The 25,788-nt window shown below is 45.7% G+C and overlaps 1 long non-coding RNA gene across 1 annotated transcript; it reads left to right on the forward strand.

Annotated features, from left to right (window-relative positions):
• The first annotated feature begins 24 nt into the window (after positions 1-24).
• Positions 25-23,818, forward strand: LOC135387487 (uncharacterized). Its single transcript, XR_010421149.1, has 3 exons — positions 25-83; positions 15,136-15,269; positions 23,530-23,818. It is a non-coding gene; the product is annotated as an uncharacterized LOC135387487 (long non-coding RNA).
• The last annotated feature ends 1,970 nt before the right edge of the window (positions 23,819-25,788 follow it).

Here is a 25,788-nt window from a genome sequence, read left to right on the forward strand (position 1 = left end):
TATTCAAGCTGCGACACAGTCACGGAACGGGCTAGTCTCGTCTGGGGCTGGCTAGGTGGTCGGCGTTGTGCAGTGCTCACGATGTAAGTGAATAAATCACTCTCCTTGTTTCTCTTGTTCAATTGCTGTGTCAGTGTTCTTCGGGTTACGGCGGGTCGAATACGGAACCACCACGGGTTTGTGGGCCGCGGTACCCACAATATATATATGTGTATATATATATATATAGAGAGAGAGAGAGAGAGAGAGATATTTATAAGTCCCAAACGTCGCCACACCAGCATTGGACAGCTGTTTCGGCCTTATTGGGCCTTCATCAGCAATGCGTAGGTGGGCGACGTTTGAGGGAGTGGCGTCGGAAGGTCACGTGGGACATGATGTCCTCCCGTCAGGGTGAGAAACTCACCTCTGAAAACCCAGTGCGAGGCCAGTAAAGCATTAAGTGAAAACAAATCGCATAGGATCTTTGGCTGCACGTTGAACATACGTTTATAAGTCCCAAACATCGCCACACCAGCATTGGACAGCTGTTTCGGCCTTATTGGGCCTTCATCAGCAATGCGTAAGTGGGCGACGTTTGAGCGAGTGGCGTCGGAAGATCACGTGGAACGTGATGCCCTCCCGTCAGAGTGAGAAACTCACCTCTGAAGGCCCAGTGCGAAGCCAGTAAAGTATTAAGTGAAACAAATAGCATAGGCTCTTTGGCTGCACGTTGAACATATGTTTATAAGTCCCATATTTTTTTTCACTTAATACTTTACTGGCTTCGCACTGGGCTTTCAGAGGTGAGTTTGGGAGGGCATCACGTTCCACGTGACCTTCCGACGCCACTCGCTCAAACGTCGCCCACTTACGCATCGCCTATTTATAAAGTGCTAGTGACAGCTTAATTTTGAACACCCTGTATATATACTCAGGAAAGAGAGCAATGGAAAGAGAAACGCCACGCATAGCATAAGAACGCTTGATCAAAAAAGAAAAATGAAGGAAGAAAACTACGATAAGAAGCTTTACCAGTTACTTCATCGTCGGTCGGTTCCACTACCTTATCTTGGTCTTCCTGCTTGCGAAGCTATCACGATAGAGAGGTCTTTGATAGACGGTTCGTGGGAGAGGGGGAGGGGAGCCTCGACCACTCCCTTTCCTTGTCCCTTTACATCTTTCGTCTTTCCTAACTCCCGTTTTGCGCATTAGATTAAAAGGAGAACGCGGTTGAGCGAAAGAAAGTGAACAGTGGTAGAGGCAGCATCTCGTGTAAAATGGTGTGTCCCGGCTTCCATTTACTCTTATTCTGGGGAACATTACGGAATTTTTCTTTTACATGTTCTAGATTATAAACTGAACATCTTTCCATGCATGTAATTCATCGGATTTTTTGGAGCTGAAGGGTACAAGATATTATAGGGGGAGAACGGAAGGTTGATGCACTAATTAAGTCTCGAAGGGATAAATTTTCACAAGAAATGCACTTGAGATTGCGAAATGTTCTCAGTAGACTTGAAAGGCGATTAAAAGGCAGGCACCCTCGTTTTTCGTAGAGGCCAGGATTTGATTTCCAATGCGTTGCCGCATTGAAGTACGTCCCAGAGACATGAAGTACCAGCTCCCGTGGCATAGTGGTTAGGATAATCGCTTTCCACGCCGAGACTGGGAGGTGACACGGGTTCGAATCCTGTCACCGGCTCTGCTGTCTGATGTTTTCCCTGGGTTTTCCGAAGACTTTCCAGACGAATGTTGGCACAGTTCCCCCTGAAGTCCGCCCAGGACGCATACTAAGCCCCCTGTCCCCCACTCCTTCCTGCTGTCCTCTCTACATCTGTCCACGTCTGTACGCCGCTCATAGCAACAGTTGCTTCGCGGCGCTAACACGGAACTTAAAAATAAAGACATGAAGTACGTACGTCATAGGGACGAACTTCAGGTTGGGACGTGATGATCCTGATGATGATTGGAGTTCTGTTTTTAGGTCACACAATCAACAAAGCGTAGGGATGTACCTCAATAAGGACGTTCTAGGGACGTATATTCTGCACGTACACTTTACAAAGTAAGGGGCATCTAGGATGTAACGCGAACTCGTAAGAACATAAGAGAATGCAGCAACGATAACTACGCAATGACTGCTGCATGTTACGCCATTATTGTAGACAACAAGAACAACAGCAAAAACAATAGATGCTGACGATGTGATGGGGTGTTTCATACCTCCACAACTGCAATTTCACGTTGAAGACTGCGTCACGATTGCACAAAACGGAGATGAGAACCGAGTAACGACAGTGGGCGCCACAGAAGAGAGATTAAAGGAGGTCGATGTGGGTCCCGTGGTCACGGGCCCATATTCGCCATTTTGCCTTTCGGTCTTTAGTTCATTAAACCTTTTCCTCTTGGAAGCGGAGTGGGCGCCTCGTTCTTCCTTCACACAATTCTGGTGCCGAAACCCGGGAACGTAGGCCGCCTGTTCCTTCGCTTTCACTTCGAAGGTCATCTCGTCGGGACTCGCCATGGAACGCTTGAAGCGTACAAGAGGTGGACTACGTGCACACTTGCCGCGCACCATGACATGGATCTCCGACCTGCTGGGGCAGCAGGACTCGTCCGTCGAAGAGATTCAAGCTGCGTTGGAGTATATGATTACAAAACGGCAATCGTTCTACGACCTCGATAGCAGCATCGCCCAGGAAACCCCAGAAGATCAGGTGGGAGCGGAACTTGACAGTGCGCTCCAGTACGAGGGAGGTCCCGAGGGGATTATCACAAGGGCACGTCGTAGGCTTCGCCAGCAGCAGAATGTTACACCTTTGGATCAACAGCGTCCTGCGGGGCAAAAATCCGTCGCTCTCCCTAAGCTTCAGATACCCAAGTTTTCGGGAAAATTACAAGAATGGAAACAATTCTGGCAGCATTTTGATGCAACCATCCACTCCAACCAAGCACTGGTTCCGGTCGAGAAGTTTAAGTACCTGGTCTCCTACCTCACTGATGACGCGAAGCTATCCATCGAAAGCATCAGGATCAGCGGCGATAACTACGACTCTGCGGTCACTCTGCTCACACACAGGTACGGCAGACCTGAACTCCTTACGGAGAAGCACATCGACCATTTGCTTGCTCTTCGTCCCATCTCGAATTCCCAAAACATTCCCCATCCCCGACGTCTTCATGACGATGTGACCATTCGAATGGCAGCTTTGGATTCTTTGGGGGTAACTAAGGACAAATATGCGCATATTTTGTACCGCGTCATCACACGATGCTTGCCCGAAAACCTCTGTCTTTTTTCATCAACGGAGAAGGGATACAGCCGCCGAGGATCTTCAGGTGCAGGTGGAGACTCGGGAAGAGGTGCTGCTCACTCGGGCAGTTTCGCCAGCGTCGGCTGGTCGCAGCAAGAGTCCTAACGAGCTGGTTCGGCTTCCTACTGCCGCTGCCCTAGCCGCTGCAAACGCCGCACCTCCGAAGCGGACTGCTGACGCACGTTCATCACCCTGTCCCTTGTGTCATTCGCCAGATCATCCGCTGCAGTCCTGCATGGCAGTTTTACCGGCAGCCGATATGCACCATCGTTTGTCTATCGGGAAGATGTTTCAGGTGCGGCAAATCCGGACATTTTTCGCGGGTTTGCCGATCTGCGGCTGGGTTGTCTTGTGCGAAGTGCCACGGACATCACCTTTCCATATTGTGTGACATTCAAAGACGTCCGGAGGCTCAGCATTGTTCAACCACTCTCCCCGCGACTGCAGACATGCCACTTCCTGATAGGCAAACGAGCCATCTCTCTACCGGGCGAACACGCTGCCATCACGCAGCCTGCCGCGGAGGACCTCCGGCACAACTTCAGAGAAATGCTGAAGGCGAAGAAACTCTTCTGGAAGCGCTGGAGATACGAGTACCTTCTGCAGCTTGACGTCTGCCCACGTGACCGCGTCTCCTGCCCAAAGTCGTTTCAAGGAGGGGGATGTGGTGGTGCTTCAGGAAGATAATGTCCGTCCCCTTTTTTGGAAACTCGGACACATAGTGAAGTTGACACAAGGGAGAGATGGGTTAGTGCTGGCATGCTCAGTACGTCTCGCAAGCGGCACTACCGTAACCCGTCCAGTTCAAAGGCTTTGCCGTTTGGAAGCAGACGTCTCGTCACCCGCGGCCGGGGATGATGTTGCGAATTAAAGGAGGTCGATGTGGGTCTCGTGGTCACGGACCCATATTCGCCATTTTGCCTTTCGGTTTTTAGTTCATTAAACCGAGCGGGCGCCTCGTTCTTCCTTCACAGGGAGTTCCCAGTTTTCTCCGTCAGAGGTAATAAGTTGGCCATCAAAACAAAAACTAAAAATCAAATATAACATACAGGGCGTTTTTTTTAAATCGTTTACAGAATTTTTATAATAAAGATATGAGAGCTACCGAGATGCGGTTCTCACATGTGGGCTATGCGGCCAGGTGGACATCCTGTGGGAAAGAGCATGCAATTATACTGGACGACTAATTACATAAAATTAACTAACGCATTAATTAGATGCTTTCGGGGAAATGCGAGATAGCAGAATTCGAAACAGCCCTTAAATAAATCCATAATCTTTTTTTTTTAAATACCTTGAAACAAGCACGTACCTTGAAATATAAATTGCCAAATTTTATTATGCAAATGAGTCGAAACTGAAACCATGCATTTCTGGAGCGCAAAATAAAAATAAAAAAGGGGTGGGGAAAGGGCCACATGTGTTGTAGCGATCGGGCTGATTGGAATAACCACTGATCTGTCGGCCAGGTAGGCCGCTTTTCAGATGCCAACGTGAGCGTGGTTAGCGTGCTGTAGAGTCACTAAATAAGTTACGTAGCTTATTTAGTGACTCTAGCGTGCTGGACACGTCACGTCGAGGCGGGGAGGTACCCGGGTTCGAATCCCTGTTCCGGCTGTGGTATCTGGGCTTTTTCCTGGGCTTTCCTCAGACGCTGTCACACATATGTCGCCACAGCCTCCCTAGAAGTTGGCCCGGGACGCACATTCCCGCCAGAGTGTTAGTCGTGACGCTGCCCATCTGTGTGAGGCCAACAACGGCGAGCCCTTTCACCTTCACCATCACCGCTTTCCGGCCCAAATAAGCCAAAGTGACGTCATTTCTGCGCTCGAGGTGTGCGTAGTTCTGGTTTTGCCTCATTTGCATACCAAAGTTTAGCGAATTATATCTGAGTACGTGCGCGTTCCAGGATTTTTAAGAAAGAGGGTGGGTTCAAATAATGATTGTCTCCAATTCTGCTGTATCACATTTTCGCCAAAACGTCTAATTAAAAAGTTATTTCATGAATTTTAGCTAGTTAGTCCTCGAGTAGTTACACGCTCTTTCCCACAGGACGCCAGCCTAGTCGCATATCCCGCCCACAAAAATAACGTCAGTGCTGCTCTCAGGGCCCGTACCCACATGCGGTACACATGCGCGAAAACTGCCTGCAGGTTGCCGCTACGCGGCAAGAAAGAGTGCTTGGCGCCCAGTAGCCGCTACCGCCTGCGGTTTCCGCGGCTCTCACGATGTCGACGCTGACGACGTGCTGCAGACTGCGTGGGTTGCCGGAAGAACAGAAGAACGTGACGCAATCTCCGTTGACCCCTTGATTGGACGAAGATGCGCAGCATGCCGCTAAAAACCGTGCACTGAAAAGAAAAGCGGAACGCGTAGGCGGCTCCTCCCGCACCGCAGCAAGAATTTTCCGCTTCGCATACGCGTTACCGCGCGCTCTTGACGCAAGTGGTAACGTGGCCCCACAGCTTTTTAAAAGAAATCTGCAATGGATTTAAAAAAAAAAACTCTCTGTATATGGTCGTTCACTAGTTTGAAAACCATATAGACGTCCCGCGAGATATCCTGGAAGTGCGACGATACAGCAGAGAGAAGAACGAGGCAACTCCGTTCACCCACACGTTTTTGTCATTCTCCGCAGACTTCAAACAGGCTCTGTCACCAAACCAAGGAACAACGTATAAAAAAAAGAAAAAGAAGAACAACTGGAATCACAGCGTCCCCGTAGGTTGCATTAAGTCCCGCAAAACCGTGGCTTCTCAAATTTGCGACATGGGCCAGACGTGACTTCGCCGTTCGGCAACAAACCGCGTTATCCCGAGGATTATTTCTGGCATTCTTACGCTTCTTGGATGCGAGACGTAGGCAATGAGGCGCGAGGAAAATATTTCAAAAGACGATTCTGCAAAACAATGAAAGCCTTTTGGCCCCGGAGAAAAATGGGGTCGGGGCTCCGGCGTTTTTGAATTACGCCTCCCAACACGGCCGTCGTGTGAAGCCCGAGCAGAATTCTGTGGATTCGCGTCGCTCGCTCGGAGGAACAATGCGTGTTTATCATCCCGCCTTGGCTCACGGAGAAACGTTACAGCTTTTCTCTGGAGAAATAAACGTGCTTGCATCTTTTTTTTTTTTCGGGGCATTCCGGGCTGTAATTCAGCGGAGGAGGGGGTTTCGTGTGCCCGAAGATTGCCCCTACGCGATAACAGTTCCTCACGCGATATTGCCGTGGGAGCTATCGCTATTAAGGATCTTGGTTCATCGATGGGTTGTTCTTGAGCAGTATCTGGGATAAATTAAAAGTCAAGGTCACGCACTTCTCAGTAACGAGAGGAACGTCGAAGCTTCAGTTAGCAGCGGGGCGCTTTTTATGATGCGGAGAAGCGAGGAGAGATCGAACCCTGCTCCGCAAGATGTTTCGTAACATTGTGTCTCGAGCTTTCATAGCAACTGTTAGTGCTACACTATGAGACGCTTCGTTAAAATAACAGCGCTAGAAATAAAACACTTCGTATATCCTTCATTATCCGCAAAATGCAACTTCTCTCTTTCTTGCAGTTTCTACCTGGATCCTGAGAGTGCATTATGAAACGCAGAGATAATGATGGATAATAAATAGATAATAGAACACAGAGCCGAGCCATTCCACGGTAAACAAGCCAGCTGCCCTCTCATCTCCCATAGTTTCAAATAACTTGTGCGTGGTTTCAATCTGCGATGCACTATTCCTCAAAGTTTAGAAGGATACCTAATTTGCGACGTGAGTGATAAAAGTGTCGTATTCCTCCTTACCGCAATTTATTGGTTGGTGCGTAATCTTACACCCAACCTAGTCTTATCAACATATAATTGGGGGTTTACGTCGCGAGATAACTGTCTTATCAACAAAATACCGTAATTTTAGGTGTAGAACACGCGTGCTATACACGACAAAAGTTGAAAAAAAAAAACACAAGAAAACAAAAAAAGGCCGTGCGTGTTACTTATGAGTGTGTGCTGTACATCCATAAGTTTACACATAGGACCGCCAGTGACCTTGTATAACACGAAAGGTGATGACACCGGTGTTCCCGGTGTATGGTTTTCAAGTGACATTAATTTGACTGATTTTACACTATATAAGGCTGCGCCCCGACAAAAGGTGACGTCGATCATGATTCATGAACTATAGGGTGTCATGGTACATAGAGCCGTGCTTGGCGAATTGCTGCCAGTAGTGCTGACCGCTGCTGGAGGCAATGTCAATGTGTGTATGGTGTGTTTTCTACTTCGATTTTAATGCGTTAGCATTACAAGCCCGATTTTGAAGCCCATTTGAGCACGGATTCAAACTCCTTCTTATGTCATCTGCCAAGGCCGAGGCATTCGCACTACTGGCCGTTTTGAGACACGTCTCCTCGTTGGCGCGCAGGTGCTGGACGATCCTCACCGGCAGTAAGGTGGCTCTGGAGGCGCTGGCCTCTTACTCAGCTGCAGTCATCAGTGACACCTACATCACTATCATCGCCCTGCACTCCGAACGTGTATCCCTGGGACACGTCGTGGTGTTCCAATCGATTCCGAGCCATGTCGGGCTTTCTGGCAATGATCGTGCTGACGCTCTCGCTCGGCAAACCCACGGCACTGAGCAACCAACTGTCCTTCCCCTTGCGGCTTCTATGTGCCAGCTGAAAATCCGCCGCTTTATTGCCAACTGCACGCAACTCTTTCAGCAAGAAGCTATACGCACCAATGCCTTCCTTAAATCCATCGACCCGCTAATGACACATGCTGTGCCTGGCCGCATCCCGCGCATCGAGGAATCGTTACTTCATCGGCTATGGCTGAATGTGGCACGAACTCCACTCCTGGGTGATTTCACGCCGAATCAGGCAGGGTGGTCTGGTCGACCTCTCAATTTTTTTTTCTTTCAAACATATATTAAAGCCTTGTCCCTAGGAGGCATATTGGCACTGAAAGTAGTTGAAAATAATTGGAGGTTATTTTTTAATGAATTATCATTCAGATGTAGTCATTTTGACCATTGCGCTTCCTACGAAGTTTGACGCTACGTATCTTCATAAATATGAAGCTGAACTTTTTTTCACATATTGTCAGGGGTGGGTAGCATTCCTTCTTAAGTTATGAAGATTCTGAGGTTTGCCTTTGAGGCGATAAAAAATCGCAAAGTTGCCACATTTGGAAAATATGGTACGTTTTGGGAACCTCACTAGTCGTGTCCTGGTTGTGATACCCAGAAGTAATCTTCATCATTGTGTTCGCCTCGAAATGCCCTTTCTTCTCATAGCAAGTCCATCGGATTGTGATTTGGGGCGACGCACCCAACAGACTTTTTCTGTGGGATGTCTACCGAAAATGCGTAAATTCGACAGCGCGTATCCCATATATTCCCACTCGTGACGTCGTTCATTTTACTCACAAACGTTCTTCGTGACGACTCAAGACAGCACATAAAAAAAATTATGCTCTGTTTTATGGATATTTTTTTAATGCTCTGTTAAATTTGGAGAGGTCGACCGGACCACCCTGCCTGATTCGGCGTGAAATCACACTTAATAGATAATGACCGCCTCCAATTCTGAATTTCCCTCGAAGCATCTAATTAAAACGTAAATTAGAATATATCTATTAATTAGCCATCTTACCGCACAAGCGACCTTATTCCTAATGGCCACCAAGTCGGGTAAGCACGTCATGTCATAGTCTTGATTTACTTGTTGTTGTTGTTGTTGTTGTGCTTCTTCTTCTTCTTCTTCTTCTTCTATCAATACTAGTGTTCCAAAAAGTGTTTTCTTGCGTGCGACAACATAAATTACTGCTCCAACCTTCACTGAACAACAGCAACAATAAATGACGGAGAAGTGATGATGACACTAAAGAAACACACTATGATATAAATACAATCTTAATGGACAAGAACGTCTGAAAACCTGCGAAGCGAAAACGAAAAATTCAACTTCTTTTTTTTTTCTCTCCCCGTGTAACTACACGTTCTCAAAGAAACCCCCGAGTACGTTGGTCCATATTCATTTACGTGGCGCATTTCCCACGAAATTAATTGCGTCGCAGTCTTCCCGACGCGTAATTTCCTATGAGTGAAAGAATATTTGAAGAAAGAAATAAGGAAACCGGGGAAGGAAGGCAGGAGCAAATCGAAACATAAAAACGCATGGAGACAACCCAACGTTCCTTCCGAATGTCGAGAGTTTTAATGAAGCCTCACTTGGTTCTGTGGTTGCCCGCAATTGTGAGCGGGCGCCGTTGCTCGAACAGAAATCATTAATTACCTTTGCGCGTCGGGCAAGAAAGAGCTGCGTCGTTTAGTGGCGCACCTGCTAGTTTTGTTTGTTTGTTGTTTTTTCTTCACGTAGAATTCACGTCCTTCGGATGGCTTATATGACTGACGCTTAAGAAAATTATTCTGGTTCTGCTGTTACTGTTTGGTGTAGGGTGAAATTAATTAAGTTAATGTGATTAACATAAATGTTGATTATTAGCGAAAAATAATAATAATTAACTGAACCGAAATTCATCAAGGTATAAATTCTACGCCGCGAACCTCGCGAACCTCTCCAATGAAGAGGGCACTCTAAATTGTTTATTTTGCCGTTTGCTGGGCCACTACCGTCATATTGTGTGTGTGTGCTTTCTGGTTTGAAAAAAAAAAAAAAAATAATAATGGAGAGATTTGCCCAACTCTGCATTGAGCCAGCCACAGCAAGACAATGAAAGATGAAAGTCACTGAAAAGGTTAGCCAGCTGTAGGACTCGAACCCACATCTTCGGGATTGCGGGTCCAGGGCTCTACCAATTGAGCTAAGCTAACACACCTTCTCAGCGACTTCCAGGGTGCGTCATCTGAAGGGACTACCAGCCTCTCTCCCTCACTCATCCTCCTTTCACTCTTACATTTTTGCTCACTCATACACACATTCGTACGACGGGATCGACGCAGGCGGCAACTGTTGAACATGAAAGAACTGATGTTCTGAGGCTGGAACAACATAGAAGGGACATATACAGGGTGTCCCAGAAAACGTGTCATTGAATTATAATAAAAAAACTACGGCACCTAGAGCCATGCGGTCAATGGCATTTGTTCTTACTGGGTTTTTGCCACCTCCTCATGTGAGTGTCGTGTAACGTAAGTTTAATTATGTAAATTTTTGCGAGCTTAAGTCGGAAATTTGTAAAGGTTTTGTAAAAATTTGTAAAGTAAAGGTCACTTTTTACCCACCAATGTGAAGAGCAGTGATGGCCACTAACTACTTCTACAGTAGTTTAACTATAACTACTAACTACTTTGCCACTGAGTAGTTTAACTAGTAGTTCAACTACTTTTCAGGGGAGCAGTTAAAACTACTTCTTTAACTACTGCAATGTAGTTTAACTACATCTATAACTACTTAACGTTGTCCGTCAACACCAATCCCTCGTAGTGTTCTTGGACACCTAAATATGAATCACAACCAATGATAAACTTTGGCTCAAGCCATTGCTACGATCGTTAAATACAAAGCTTGCGGTGGGATTCTTTCTGTGCCTACGCAATAAACTAAGTTGCAGAATTATTTCACAGGCTTCACTAGACAAGCATTAAAAGGGAAGATTTAGTACACATGCACGACACAATTGCTCTGCACCTCCGTTCTCATCATACAAGTAGTTCAAGATAAAAGTCGGAAGCACAGTCGTGCCGTAAAGCTTGCGGCAAAATCGGAAGTAGTTGGTGCCTTCAGTAACCTAACTACTGTAGTGAACTACTTAAAATAGTAGTTTAACTAGTAGTTGCCACTACATTTCTGCAAGTAGTTGATTACTACTTTTTAACTACAATCAGGTAGTTTAACTAGTAGTTTAACTACATGGAGTTAACTACTGGCCATCACTGGTGAAGAGCGTGTTTAATTTAATCAAATTAATGATAATTGACAGGGATATTCAGGAGCTATCCCATCGGAAAAAATAGCCAAACATCATGGTCTACGGAGGTCGCATAGAATAGCGCGCGATGAATTTTTCAGCGCAATCTTTGTCAGTCCGACGAAAGGAGGTTGGAAACGCAGCCCTCCCCGACATCGCAGAAAGAGATAAAACAGGCACGGCTTATCACGTCCGACTTTCGCTGGGATAATGCTTCCCCTCTCCCAATTTTAGGAACTGTTACTTTTTCTACTATCACTCTGTGGGCTGGCTTCGGAACCTCCTTTCGTCGCACTGAGAGCAATTGCGCTCAAAAAGTCATCGCGCGCTATGGTCCGATGCTCCGAAAAGCATGATATTCGGCTATTTTTTTCGATGGGATAGCTCGTGAATATCACTGTGACGTATTATGAATTTGAGTGAATTGGGCACGCTCTTCATATTGGTGGGGTAAAAAAGTGACATTTACTTGGCAAAGTTTCGAGTTCAGTTCGCAAATATTTACATAATTAAACTTGGAGTACATGATATTCACATTAGGAGGTGGCAAAAACCTAATAAGAACAAATGCTCTTGACCGCATGATTCTAGGTGGCGTAGTTTTTTTATTATAATTCAATGACACGTTTTCTGGGACACCCTGTACATACAAAGCCTCAATTTGCCTAAGCAATTAACGATGAAAGTTACCTTTTCAGTGATTTTCATCTTCCATCGTTAATTTCTTAGGCAAATTGAGGCTTTGTATGTATTTGTCCCTTCTATGTGGTTCCAGCCTCAGAACATCAGTTCTTTCACAGCAAGACAGTTAGGGTAGCGGGTTTCGCAACCAGGGTGCTAGATTTTGTGTTCCACGAGAAACCTGAGGAGGAGGAAAGCCGTAGAGCGTAACCCATCTTTGTCGATAACCGATTGGCCAGTTACCGAGCACTTTCTTGATACTTTGCTCTCCCCGACGAACTCGTACTGCCGATAATGGCCCAACAAGGCCGAAACAGCTGTCCAGTACTGGCATGGCGACGTTTGACTTACAAACATATGCTACACGTGCAGCCAAAGAGCTCTTGCTAATTTTCTTTTCCCTTATGTACCATCTACGCATCTCCACCCTTCATCCTCTATCCTCCATCCGTCCGTCCTTCTCTCTTTCTTTTTTTTTTTTTTGTTTGGCTATAGTCGTGACGGCGCCCGCTTCTGTGTGGCCAACAACGGCGAGCCGATCCCGCCATTAACCCCCCCCCCCCCTTGATGTGGAGAGCTCTGGAAGTTATCCTGTAGAAGCTTAGCAATGTCTGAATATTAATACGATGCTCTTAAAAGGCAGGCAACGCAAATTTCTGCCATAAATACATTAACAGCTAAAACATATACGAGGGGTGTTTAAGTCAAACCGGGACTTTCTGTCTCCTGAGTGTACAAATGGCTCGCGTTACTTCTTTTTCGTCATTTTCACACGCGACAGGCCTCCGCGTTCACCACGTGGTGGTCCAAAGTTTGTGCAAAACAGAAGACACGTGCTGGAGAAGATGGCCGACAACGAGGTGAGCGCGCACATCGAACAGCGAATTGTCATGAAGTTTCTCGTGAATGAAGGCGTAAAGACATCTGAAATTCACAGAAGACTTCAGGCTCAGTATGGCCACGATACACTTAACCGCAGCAAAGCGTTTGTGTGGTGCAAACGGTTCCGAGACGGCCGTACATCAGTGCATGACGATCCCGGCCGGGGCGGCTCAGAGCCCAGTGTCGGAGTTCCTGAGAACATCCAACTTGTGGAGCACCTGATCCTCAAGGACTGCCGGATAACATGTCTCGAACTGGCTCGAAAGACGGACCTTTTTGTGGGAACGTTGAACACTATCATTCATGAACACCTCCTGTTTCGGAAAGTTAGTGCCCGTTGGGTCCCGAGGCAGTTCTCCGTGTTTGACCGGCAGGGAAGACTGGAACTCTTCCAAGAGCTAAGGTACCGTTTCGACACTGAGGGACAGCCGTTCCTTGATCGGATGATCACGTGCGATGAAACGTGGGTGCACCATTTCACTCCTGAGTCTAAACGCGCATCAGAACAGTGGAAGCATCCGGGCTCGCCAGCTCCCAAGAAGTTCCGAAGCACTCCGTCTGCGGGTAAGGTCATGGCCACGGTTTTCTGGGACAAGGCTGGCGTTGTTCATGTTGATTTTCTGCCCAGTGGTACCACCATCAATAGTGCATATTACTGTCAGGTTCTCAGGGATATGCATAAGGCGCTGAAGCAAAAGCGGCCGGGCCTCATCACCAAAGGAGTCCTCCTCCTACAGGACAATGCCAGCCCGCATACCGCGCTTCTCACGACACGCACCTTACAGGAACTTGGCTGGGGGTTGCTGCCACATCCCCCTTATGGCTGCTTATGCTGTCCGATCATGGCTGCTACGCGCCGGTAAGGATTTCTACGCTGCTGGCACCCAAGCCCTCGTGAAACGCTGGGACAAATGCATTAGTGCCCAGCTGGAGATTACGTTGAAAAATAAAACTAATTTCTCGCCTGTAAGTTCATTTTACTTTCGCGAAAAATGAAAAGTCCCGGTTTGACTTGAACACCCCTCGTATATTAAAGCAATTCTTTAATTCAACTTTTAACTTTATTTCAGTATTTTATTAAAGCAAGCCACTCGTTCAGAATATAGCGCGGATTCAGTCCTAGCCGAGGACGGTAGTAATGTGGGGGAGGTGAACGCTGCTTCGAGCACCGTCCGTCGGATATTTCTGGCGCTCGTTAAAGAACCCCTGGTGGTCGAAATTATCCTAAGTCGTACACAGCGGCTCGTAGAGCATGTAGCCACACTAGCATTTAATATATACCGATGTACACACATATGAAATATCAAAACTCATCAAATACGACGATCCTCCTCAATCCTCCAATACGGTCCTCTTCTGGAGGTGATGGTGATGTGATAAAGGAACAAAAATGGGGATGTGAGTTACGACCAAGTCGAACTGGCTACTCCATACGCAGAAATTACAAACAGATGAGAGAGTTACACAGTTACAGAGAGAGTTACACAGAAATTACAAACAGATGATAGAGTTAAAATCATGGAGTTTCAAGCATCATCATCATCATCATCATCATCATCATGGAGTTCACCATGTAGTCCAAAAGTTTCGACCAAGTGAGTGTAAAATGTCTGAACCGCTGGGGGCACACACACGCACACATTCGGCGAGTCATAGAATGTCCATAAGCTCGGTTGTATGTCCTCTTCTCAAGGTTTGGGCAACATTGGAGTAATTAAATATGAATAATATGTTAGTTTGTGGTATTAGGGGCTTCGAGACAATAATTATCCTGAGGGACCCCACAGTGATGAACTATGCAACGAGAAAAGGACAACAACAACAACAACAACAAATAAATCGTGACTATGGCATGCGGTGATTCACTGTTGAACAAGCAGTTTAACTTCGTCCTGTTTTCTACATCATGATTGTAATCATACGATGTAATCGCACCCAATGATTACCGCTTCCGTCGAATGACACAGGGTCAGTTTTGAAGTTATCAACCATATAAATTAATATAATATGTACTATACGTCACCCAAGAATGCAATGAATGAAAACCTGCAATTTTCATTTTACGCAGTAAGCCCAGTGAGGAAGGACATCTGCGGTGTAGAACTTAATATTATATTTAAGTGGCAACTTGAAACCTGGCCTTTCTTCCACAACTGCTCCCTCTGGAAAACGCCATTAACTCCAAGATCGGGTTACAGGTATCGCAGAAAGAACCCAACCCGAAAGCTTCCTTGTACAGCCTGTGTATTTTGATGCTCTCAGTAAGATCCGTTGCCCCTCATCCTAAGCCATGAGTCACTCCGCGCCTCCCATGCTTCATCTGACCACGTGATAGGAAACAGCTTTCCCCCTTTTGCAGGAAGCGGAAAGGGGCTGAAGATGAACTTCCGGTTGACCGGTCTGCCACCCGCAGCGCGGAAAGCGGAATTAACTGGCTACTGACCACTACCCTGGCCTGCGCGAGCTCCCGTGAAGTCGAACGAAGATCCCTTGGTGCGTACTGGCGGGGGCATCGTTTCCTGATTGGCTCAAGGGAACCTCAGCTTTTTGCTGTTGCCCCTTAAGATGAGTTGTTTACGCAGAGCCGAGGAAATATAGTTTGTGTCGCTCAAGTTGGTGAACTTGTGCGAACTTGGGTAACGCCGCAAGTAAGTATAATAACGGTATAGATGTATATTTTATTTATTTCCAGTGCTGGCATCCAGCCGAAAGAGAGAGAGAGAGAGAGGCACGAATTAATTGATTAGCGAGATCAATTGTCCGAACTACAATGATCAGTCTCCCATTTAATTTGTCTGGGAAAAAAATTACCAATTGGAAGCTAAGGGTACAGGGGCGACATCAAGCGCGGTGTCACGGAAGCAGATTTCATTCGCTTACTCAAACAATTTGAGTTTTGTTTCGGTTTATGTTAAGGACCTGACCAGCAAAATGTACTAAGCCAATGTAAGGCAAAATGAAATTCAGTTATGAAATAATCTGTGACCCGAGGGCTTTAAGCATTTTTCGGCGGCATGTCGCATTCATTGCGGTTTCCGAAATAAAGAACGATGAAACAATGTAAACGAATGTTATATTAACGTTACACTCGAGTACTTTTACATGTATACTCGATCTGAACACATCCACGTTAGGTAATACACTACAGAACTATGGAACTAGTGGCACCCTATCACAGATGGTCTCATATCATGCGACCACATTCGCGTTGTAATCGCCAGTTGGATGGACGTAACAAATCATTCGCGTTTAAACCTCTTCTCCACAAAATTAAGCTCGGTTCAAAATTCACATTCTAATCTGAGCCTCATTTCCGGGTTCACTCCTTCACAGGGATCCCCTACATCTTTCCACAATACCACGGACAATACCAACAGAAACCGTCGACAAGCTTTCCATTCGATTTTCTCCCCCTTTTCTACCTTTTCTTCTCTCTCTCTCTCTTTTTTTTTGGGGGGGGGGAGGGTGGCTACCTCCTCACACTCCTCCGCGCGCAGTCTACAATTGTTATCGCCGACCCTTCGCCACATTCCTCTACTCTGGTCTTAGTACGACTTCTTCCTCTTTCAAAAATAATCATGATGATAAAGAAAAGACACGCACAAAGAGCAAAAGCCTATGGACGGGCACATTCTCCTTTGGACTTCCATTATTTGGGCCTCGTTCGATGGGCCAACCTCCCGGGGGACACATCAGGCCGAAACTACGCGCACTACGGCTACAACGCTTTATGTGTGCGGAGCCCCGGGCGCTAGAAATACATACGCCGATATCTCTATTACGACGAGACGGCATAGCAGTGACGGAGCCGCGCGAAAGAATACGTGGGTTTTTCGGAATTGAGTGATCGCTGCCACGCTTTTCCTCATTATTCCGTCGATTTCGATTGTGCCCCACCTGAGGATCGCTTCTCGGTTATGAGGTTGGGATGTATTGGCGCCCATCAGGGTTTGATATATTTTGTCGCTTATAAGCTCGCTTCTTTTCGAAATGTGCGGGGACGGGCGCAGAAATAAATATGAATGTTTATCGTTATAAATGTACGACTATTTTCGACTGTGTTGCGAGTGGGGTGTTTTGCTGAGGTGGTCAATAGCAATGGGGGAAGCATGGGTTTGGTTGTATCACGTAGAACGCAGAATAATACGCAGAACGAATAGAGGAATAGAATAGAATAGAAATAGAAATAGAAAAAAAATTGAAACGTAGGAATATATAGGTTACATCATAAAAGGGTGAAAGAACGTGACCGATAGATAAAAAAAGAAAAGAAATCGCCATGTCCCGAATGTGACGCAGAGACAGATCAGTGCACGATATCTTGTACGATAAAAAAATGTGTTTTAGTACATGGGAAGGTGTTCACGATAACTGCAGGTCTATCTGTCGTTTACTGTCTTAACGCGCTTGTCGGCTTTCTTGCCGCAGTGTTTACTTTAGTCTGCACGATAACGATCCCGAAACACGACAAGCCAATAGGATTATTCTTTTCAAGTGACATTTTGCATTTCCGTGCACCAAATTTAAACAGCCTCCCTTGAAGTTTTTTTTTATTTTAGCGCCGCGAAGCAACTGGGGCTATGAGCGGCGTAGACGAGAACAGATTGAGAGAGGACAGCAGGAAGGAGTGGGGGACAGGGGGTTAGTATGCGTCCTGGGCCGGCTTCAGGAGGAACTGTGCCGACATTCGTCTGGAAAGTCTTCGGAAAACCCAGGGAAAACCTCAGACAGCACAGCCGGTGACAGGATTCGAACCCGTGTCACCTCCCAGTCTCGGCGTGGAAAGCGATCATCCTAACCACTATGCCACGGGAGCTGGTCCTCCCTTGTAGTGGCTGACGTCCTGATGGTTGATTGTTCTGGGTGTTGGAAGCTTACGTGTTTGCGTCGTCCATGTTTGTAGCCTACATCGACTAATTCTCGTTGTTTGCATCCTGATACTGGTTGAAGAGCACTTTTTTAAAGATACGCGTGGCGTGTCAACAAAGTGGGCTTCACAGCCATATTTCCTAACAAACATCGGTCCATTATTTAACGAATTCATCCCACATCACTTTTTTCATTCATTCCACAAACCGCACGCATGGTGACGAAGTACCCAAAACAAAGTAGTGGTCTTGCGGTGAAGTGAAACCAAACCGTTTACAAGCAGTTGGAATATGCGGATGCGTTCTAGAAGCGACAAGTATATGACACACAGGTTATTTAACCCGATACTAGCCTACAAATGCTCTTGTTACGCGAATTGCAACGTTTTACATCAGGCAGATGATGAGGCTTTGCTTTGGCCGAATAACCTCATTACTGCATCAAGGGAAAAGGGTTTGGTCTGACTTAGTAAATACGCTGCCTAGAATGTGTCTTTAAAAAATCGAAGATGTAAAAAAAAGTTAAACAAAACCATTTAGTTGTTTTCGAGGAAGCTTGTTGTGTGAAACAAAAGTATCAAAAAACGGAACCCAAAACAGAAAGAGTTGAGTTGTAATTTTAGAGTGTTCTGCAACTTTTTTTGCAACACACACTAGCGTTCCGTGTCCAAACATCCAATGCAATGCGTTTCTTGCGACTGACCAATGGCACGCAAACATTTCAGTAAGGTCAACGGCTTTTGTTACAACGGGTTTCCAATTTTCGTTCTAGTGCACAACAAAATCGAAAAGAGAAAGGAAGAGACAAAGTCGTGACATTACTTCGCGAGGGTAGATTTCTTGCTTTCGAAATGCTGCGCTTCGCACGCCTGGGCACCACTGCCCGAAAAGCTGGCACCACACTCTTCTTCCACCTGGTTGAAACCGAATACGCACATTCTTCCCTTTCCCCCCTGCCCTCCCCCATTCTCCCTTTCATTTTTACTTCTACCTCAATAGTCCTGCGTACTTTCTACACATGCGACTCAAACTCTAGAGACCCTTTTCTATATATCGCGCCGCGGACAGAACTTGAGCGGCATTCAAACTGTCCAGTCAAGCAAAATGGGACGATGAAAACCACCGCCGCCCTCGAAAAAGACCTTTCCTTTCTCTAACTCTCTAATATTTATATCTATATTAAAAGCGAATCTCGGTTCGATACGCTCGGAGAAATAGTTCAAAAGGCAGGAACAAACCTAAGACGCGCGTCTGGCTGGATGGGGGGAACGGGGAAAATATTTTCCCCGCACTTTTCCATCACTTACCGAGCTCTATAGGGCTTGGCTGCTCTGTGCCACGGAGAAATCAATAGCAGGATGCGAACGGGCTCTGAAAAGGAACGGAACTATCATCAGAACCGGTGCGACGCGACACAAAAGGGAAATCCTGGGCTTAAGTTGGCTTATAGCCGGACCTTCGATACTCCAGAGCGTCCTCCTCTCTCCCTTCCAGGCGTTTGCTTCTAAAACTTGGCTGGCCAACCTTGTTTGTAAGACGCGTCGGTTCACTGGCTGTGGCGAATGCTACGCCGACGAAGGAATCTGTGAAAGTGAAATATTTTTTTATAGTGCAGAAGGGAATTTTTGATATCCAATGCGCGTTGGGCTGTGACAGGGTTATTTGTTCTTGGTCGATGAAACGGAATTGCTGTGAATCGTGTTCGTTGCTGTGAATGGTTGTCTCAGAAGATGATGCACAATAAAAAAAAGGAACAACAACAACAATAAGAAATGAAGGAGAAGTGATGATGACATGGGATGTCATCCCATGGTAGCCACGGGACCCTACCCTACTTCACAACGATTAATATGAGAGGATGAATTATGATAAAAGGAAGTTGCATGTTATAGGCGCAATACACGTTATGCAGTAGAGAAACAGAGAAAAGAGGGATATATATATATATATATATATAGAAGTTCAAAAAAAGACGCGGAAACAGATTTTAGGGAAGTTAAAAACACTAGTTTACTACATGGGGAGACGTTAAAAAGTAAAATGGGCAAGGGGTCGACGTTTCGACAGTGGCACTGTCTTCGTCAGGACAAAAGATGCGTAGCTGATTACACATTTCTTAAATAGGTTTGCTATATGACGTCATAATCGGTACGGGCACGCCATATATATATATATATATATATATATATATATATATATATATATATATATATACGGGAAGTGTGGAAAATACGTCCACCATCAGGTGGTGGTGATTGGCAGGTGACAGTTCACACAAATGGCTATCACTCTGCAAGGTTTAAAGTGGGTTAGATTCCATCTAATATTTTTACCACGCTACTGAAGTGTGCAATGATTGGTGAATTCACCCTGCACGTAAGAAGATCTACTGAAAATATAATTCATTATTTCGAGAGCACATTATAACGACACTACAGCCCCTGTCAAAGTGCAGTCTTGAAACTCAGGCGTCGCATTCACACTCCGAAGACAGATAACGACGACGACCGGCCCGCAAAAATAGAATATCTTCAGCGTCATTTCCTTTCAGGGACTGAATGACATCTTAACGACGCCTTGCCTCTATTTTGCTTCACTTATCTTTTGTCGTTTGTCACACATACCTTTTTCCTGCAAGTGCCCCCGGGGTGTGAGACATTCCCACATTACGCGAGCCTCGTTACCTTTTATTTCTGCCATTCTTCTTTTCCGCCATTCTTTGACTGAAGAAACAAACCGGGCTTTGAAGTGGTGGAACGTGGGAAAGCCTGCGTTCAGGGACACGTTTTCGAGATTCTGGAGGACGCTACTTTGAAGCATTTTTTGCGTTCTTCGGCGCCGCGAGACGTGATTAAGGTTCCGGGTCCGTCGCTTCTTCACGTGTGCTGTTAAGAGGAGCGGCGTGACGAGAAGGGGTGCAAGTGGAATTCCGAAGTCTCGCTTAATTGACGAGCATGTCAAGTATTCATGGAGCCAGTATGAAAGATAATCCGGCTTCAAGTAATACGGTAATGCTGACTTCGATGTGCAGTACGCTTCTGCCTTTTTGTGTACTGACTCTGCGGGCACAGCTATCATCCCATCACCACTAACCAGTGTGCCCGGCGACAATGGGCTACAAATGAAGTGGCAAATCTCTTCACTGACACTCACTACACGCATTTCTTGTTGCTATGTAATAGATAAGCTTCTCTGGATCGATGTCTCATGTGATATACCATGGTACATATGGTACAAGTGGTACACCGTACACATGCTGAACTGTGCATATAATTCCTCCTTCTAGTACGATTCATCACTCGTGTAGTTGTGTGTCTAGTGTTCCGTGTAGTACCCAGGGTGAAGCGGAATTTGTTATATGTACAAGAAATGGTTGCCAGCAGCACGAAGGCAAGTGCAGTCTTCAAGGCACGTTGATCGTTCCAGTGATCGATTTTCGCAACGAAACAGTTACACTGCAAGAAGAAAGGGGAGAGAAATGACGGAAGTGTGCCCAGTTCAGTGTTCATTCTGTACCACTTCAACACCACTAGTTCTATCAAAGTTACCCAGTCGAGAACAACTAAACGCTTCATATAACCGTGTGACTCGACTCAACGAGCACAACGCCATGCGAGCCTCTTCACGCTCAGAGCGAACAGTCGTACAACCTGTTTATATCCAGTGTGTGCAACAAACTTACAGACAAACGCAACGACGCAATCATTCACCGCACTCTGCAGCACAACCGCCGACACTGCAGGCAGTGAAAGAGAGAGAGAGAGAGACAGAGATGGTGTTTTGTGGAGCGCAAATTTGTCATCTACCATTCGTCTCTCGTTGCTCGGGAAGGGTCGGCCATCGAAGCAGCCCCTTATTAAAAGCAGCGAGGAACCCCAAAAAAGATGTCTCGTTCCATTTGGTCACGCGATATCTTTCAACACTAATAATGGAGGAGGAAGATTTTTGTGGGTTCGGATCCGGTGCCTCTAAATGGCTGTCGCTAATACGTGCTGTCATTACTGTCATTAGAGGGCATTCATCGTCTTCTTCGGAACTGCAGTGGTATCAACGATGGAGTACATGCGGCGATCTCGCGGTTCTCTTGCGGCCGAGCCATTCCAGGAGTTGGAAGACTTTCTGGTTGTCGGTCGGAGATGTGTTCTTCGGGTTGATGTTCGATGATGTGGGGTTCGTGTATTTTGTTGTTCCGAAGGCACGTCGCAAATCGAAAAACGACCTTTGCCTTGATAAAAAGTGATGTTCGTGACGAGAAAAACACTAGAGAAATCGTTGTCTCCTCAGTGTTCGCAGTGTGGCGCGGTCGGGTGCGCCTCGAAATAAAATGATCGAAATCCCCGTTGCAAAATAACATATTGTAAGTAAATGTTATCTGACTATAAAAAGCACAGACGCGCGCAGTGAGTTGAAGAAAAAAGAAGGATAAAACCGAGTAGTTTGGGGGGAGGGGGGGGAGACAAACATCCCGAACTACTAGGAACACTTGTCACAAACGAGGGACCAGAATGTGCGACGAAATGTCAGTTAGACAAGAGATAAACTGATGTTCTGAGGCTGGAACAACATAGAAGGGACAGATACAGCTGGCTAACCTTTTCAGTGACTTTCATCTTTCATCGTCAGTTAGATGTGTTTCTTCAAGGAAACGTAGGAACTGCGGTTAAATGGTCTGGGGTAGCCAGTCTGACTTTGTCGTGACTGATATCCCAATTTCTTTCTTGTTCTATCACATCACATCACAGTCGCGCGCGGGAAACTGCCAACAGCGAACTTAGACTAACCTGGACATAGCAATGCAAACATTGAACTTGGACTAACCTAATAAGCGTAAGGGGTAATGGGGTAGCCAGTTCGACTTCGCCGAAACCCACATCCCCATTTTTTTTCTTTATCACATCACCATCAGCATCACCAATAATAAGCTAACCAACTTGCTGTTCCGTCGTGTCCGCCATGCCAGGCCTAACGGCCGCTAAAATGTGGTTTTCGTTCGCTGAAACGATTTGGACAGATATCGAAACCCCGTGAATTGGAGTGGTTAAATAGTAATGTCGTGTTTTTAAACACGGCATATCATCTTACGAAGCAATGAACCATTCTCCTTGATTTTCCTTGTTTCGAGAACGTGAATTTCGACATCGGGGATTTCGCAACCGGGAATATCGAGGTCTTCCCGCGCGGCCGGGGAGAATTATATATTTTTACGCCGTGCGTACGCTGTACGGTACTCTGTCATTCTGAGTCCCCTTCAGTCCTTGCTCACGGCACTATAGATAGCCTTTAATATTCTCCTTTGCCAGTCTTTTGGCGGTTAGTCAGACGCTCATTCTTTTCATTACAACGCAGCTATACAAGTGTAATGGAGTACACGCCATCCATAAATAGCGCAATTCACTTATTTACTCCATATTGATGGAGACTAAATATCTACATTTCTCTTCTTTTTGCCATGACGATGCAATAGAATAAAAACTTTTTTTTTTATATCGCCACTTGCTTATCTGGCCAAGACTACGTTGTTGCTTCCACTAATATATCAGTATTCGTTAGCCCAATGGATTGAGCCAGCACATATAATAATTGGGAGTAGATTTACACGGAAAGCGAGTCAGCCTATTTGCCTTCGTTGATTGTGTTCATAATAAGTTTGTGTAATAAGATAATAAGGTATGTCTTGAAGATACAGACGGCTCCGTAATAAATACACAGAAGAAATAGGTTGGCACAGAGCACCACCAAAGGAAACTTCACCAAAGGAATATTTTGAACCGTATAAATATGGAGAAAGATCAAAAGAAAAAAAAATTGCCAATTGTACGACACATCACGTGAAGAATCTTATCTACTTAGATAGTGTACTGCTTATTGTTCCTTTTTCTTTACAGGTCGAATGTTCAGAGCCCTTGGATTCCATCTCACCTCCCGAACGATGACCTCCCCACCGGACATAACTCAACCACTTCCTTGTACTTGACCTGCTGACGGCCGCCAGGTGGCGGGTCCCCCGATTCTGACGTCATCTTAGCATTGTATAAAACTCCCAGTGTCATTTGTCGTTCTTCAGTCCTGACGCAGGCGGACCCTCCGTCCCAACGTTGGCGTATCCCTTAACTTCCCACGTGTAAATAAACTTATAATGTAAATGTAGTAATAATGTACCTGTAAATAAAACCATTATTTTCAGTATATATATATAGAGAGAGAGATAAAAGTTCGGAAGGCCACGAAGTAAATAGAGTTATGACGAAATGAAAGGCAAACAACGAAGGTAGGGGAAGCAAAGAAAGGGGTGATTTATTACAAATTAAACTATTAGGCAGGTATCTAGGGGTATGGTCAACGTTGCGGCGGAAGCTCCGCCTTCGTCACGACGACGGCGGAACAACTGCAGTTTTCGTTTGCTATGCAAGTGAGCAGCAACCGGACCTGTGCGCTCAAGTTGCGTCGGATGGGACGTTCCCATTTTTCCTTCGGGAGGCTGTAGCCAGAGTTGTGCCTAACTCGTTACAAGTAACTCGTTACTTGGTAACGGTTACTTTTTTTGGTAACGAAGTAACGATTTAGTTACTTTTAAAAAAATGGTAATAGTAACGGAATCAGTTACAAAAATTGGTAACTCGTTCCTTTTCTTCAGAGCGGGAGAGCACATTTCGGCACTCCGTGTGGCGCAATGCGTGGACCTGCGTGACCCACACGACCACGTGTGACTCAAACTATTATTGCAGTCCCATCTTTGGATGTGTTGTTGACGTGCTGAATCGTCTTAAACGAAGGCCCTTGTCTTTTCTCTTGTTTCCGTAATCTCCGACCATCACTCCTGGTAGTAGCTCATAAGCACCAAATGCTCATAACCTCCAAACGCTCAAAACCTCCAAACGCTCATATGCACCGAAAAAAAGTTGGTGGTTTTGAGCGTTTGGTGGAAATGAGCAAGAGGGGAGAAGCTGCTCATAAGCACCAAACGTCCAGAACATCCGAATGCTCATATGCACCGAAAGGCGAGCGACCACAAAGGCCGGGTCTTCCTCTCCCGCATTTGGAACAAGGTCATAGGGTGAGAAAGGTGGAATGAATGGCGACTACCAAGACCGCTTAATGTGTCAGTTTGAAGTTTATGTAACAGCTTGGTCCTACTTGTATGTAGTCAGAACGAATTTTTATGGAAGTTCATTTTTATCTATCGTGAGTCAATGGGGGTTTGAACGCCGTAGTGTCCGCCCATTTGGTCGAACGCCGTTTGGTCTAATGACGTTTGATCGAAGGCGTTTGATCGAACGCCGCTTGGTCGAAAACCGTTTGATCGAAAGCCGGTTGATCGACGCCGTTTGTTCGAAAGACGTATGTTGGAAGGGAGTTCAAAACTGCATGCACTGTGTCATCCGCACCTCTTTTTCTGTAACTTTTGACTCGAGCATACAGAGCTGGCAATCATGGTACTCTGCTTTTTTTCATATTTATTGTTATTATTTCTTTTTCTTTTCTTTTCTTTTTTTTTTCAGGGAGACCGCTGGTTACTTGCAGACGTTTGTAATTTACGAACCAGTCGGACACATGTTGAAGAAAGTTACCCCAGGTTGGGAGCAGCCGATAGTCTGTGTTTCTTCTGAGCACCATTCTCATTGCTGGTGACACATTTAGAGGGAACGGTCTGAAACGGGATAGCCATATGTGCGCGAAAGCCACTCGTAGTCTGTGGATGCTAAGAAGGAAATTTCGCCATGGCACAACGAAAGATATTAAATTAACAGCATATAAAACCTTAGTTCAACCTCGTTTAGTGTATGCATCTGCAATCTGGGTCACTACACATGGACGCTATCCGAAAAAATAGAGAAAGCACAAAGATCTGCTGCCCTGCTTATCTTGTCTAGGTTTCGAAGGACTTCTTCGGTTACATGTCTGTTGCAAGAACTAAATTTAGATTCACCTGCACATAGGCGAAAAGTAAATAAACTAAAACTGTTCTTTCTCCTATACAATGGTCAGTTGATTGTCAGAAACAATAATACATTGTTAAAATTTATCCACATTCAACAGGAATAAATAATCGAAAAATGTCATTAATTTATTTTTTCTTTATTTGCCAAGAATGTTTAATACTTGAAATCAATTATTATTTGACAAAGTGGGTTAGCATGAGGAAT

The sequence above is a fragment of the Ornithodoros turicata genome, chromosome 3, assembly GCF_037126465.1.
Source record: "Ornithodoros turicata isolate Travis chromosome 3, ASM3712646v1, whole genome shotgun sequence".
Lineage (NCBI taxonomy): Eukaryota > Metazoa > Arthropoda > Arachnida > Ixodida > Argasidae > Ornithodoros > Ornithodoros turicata.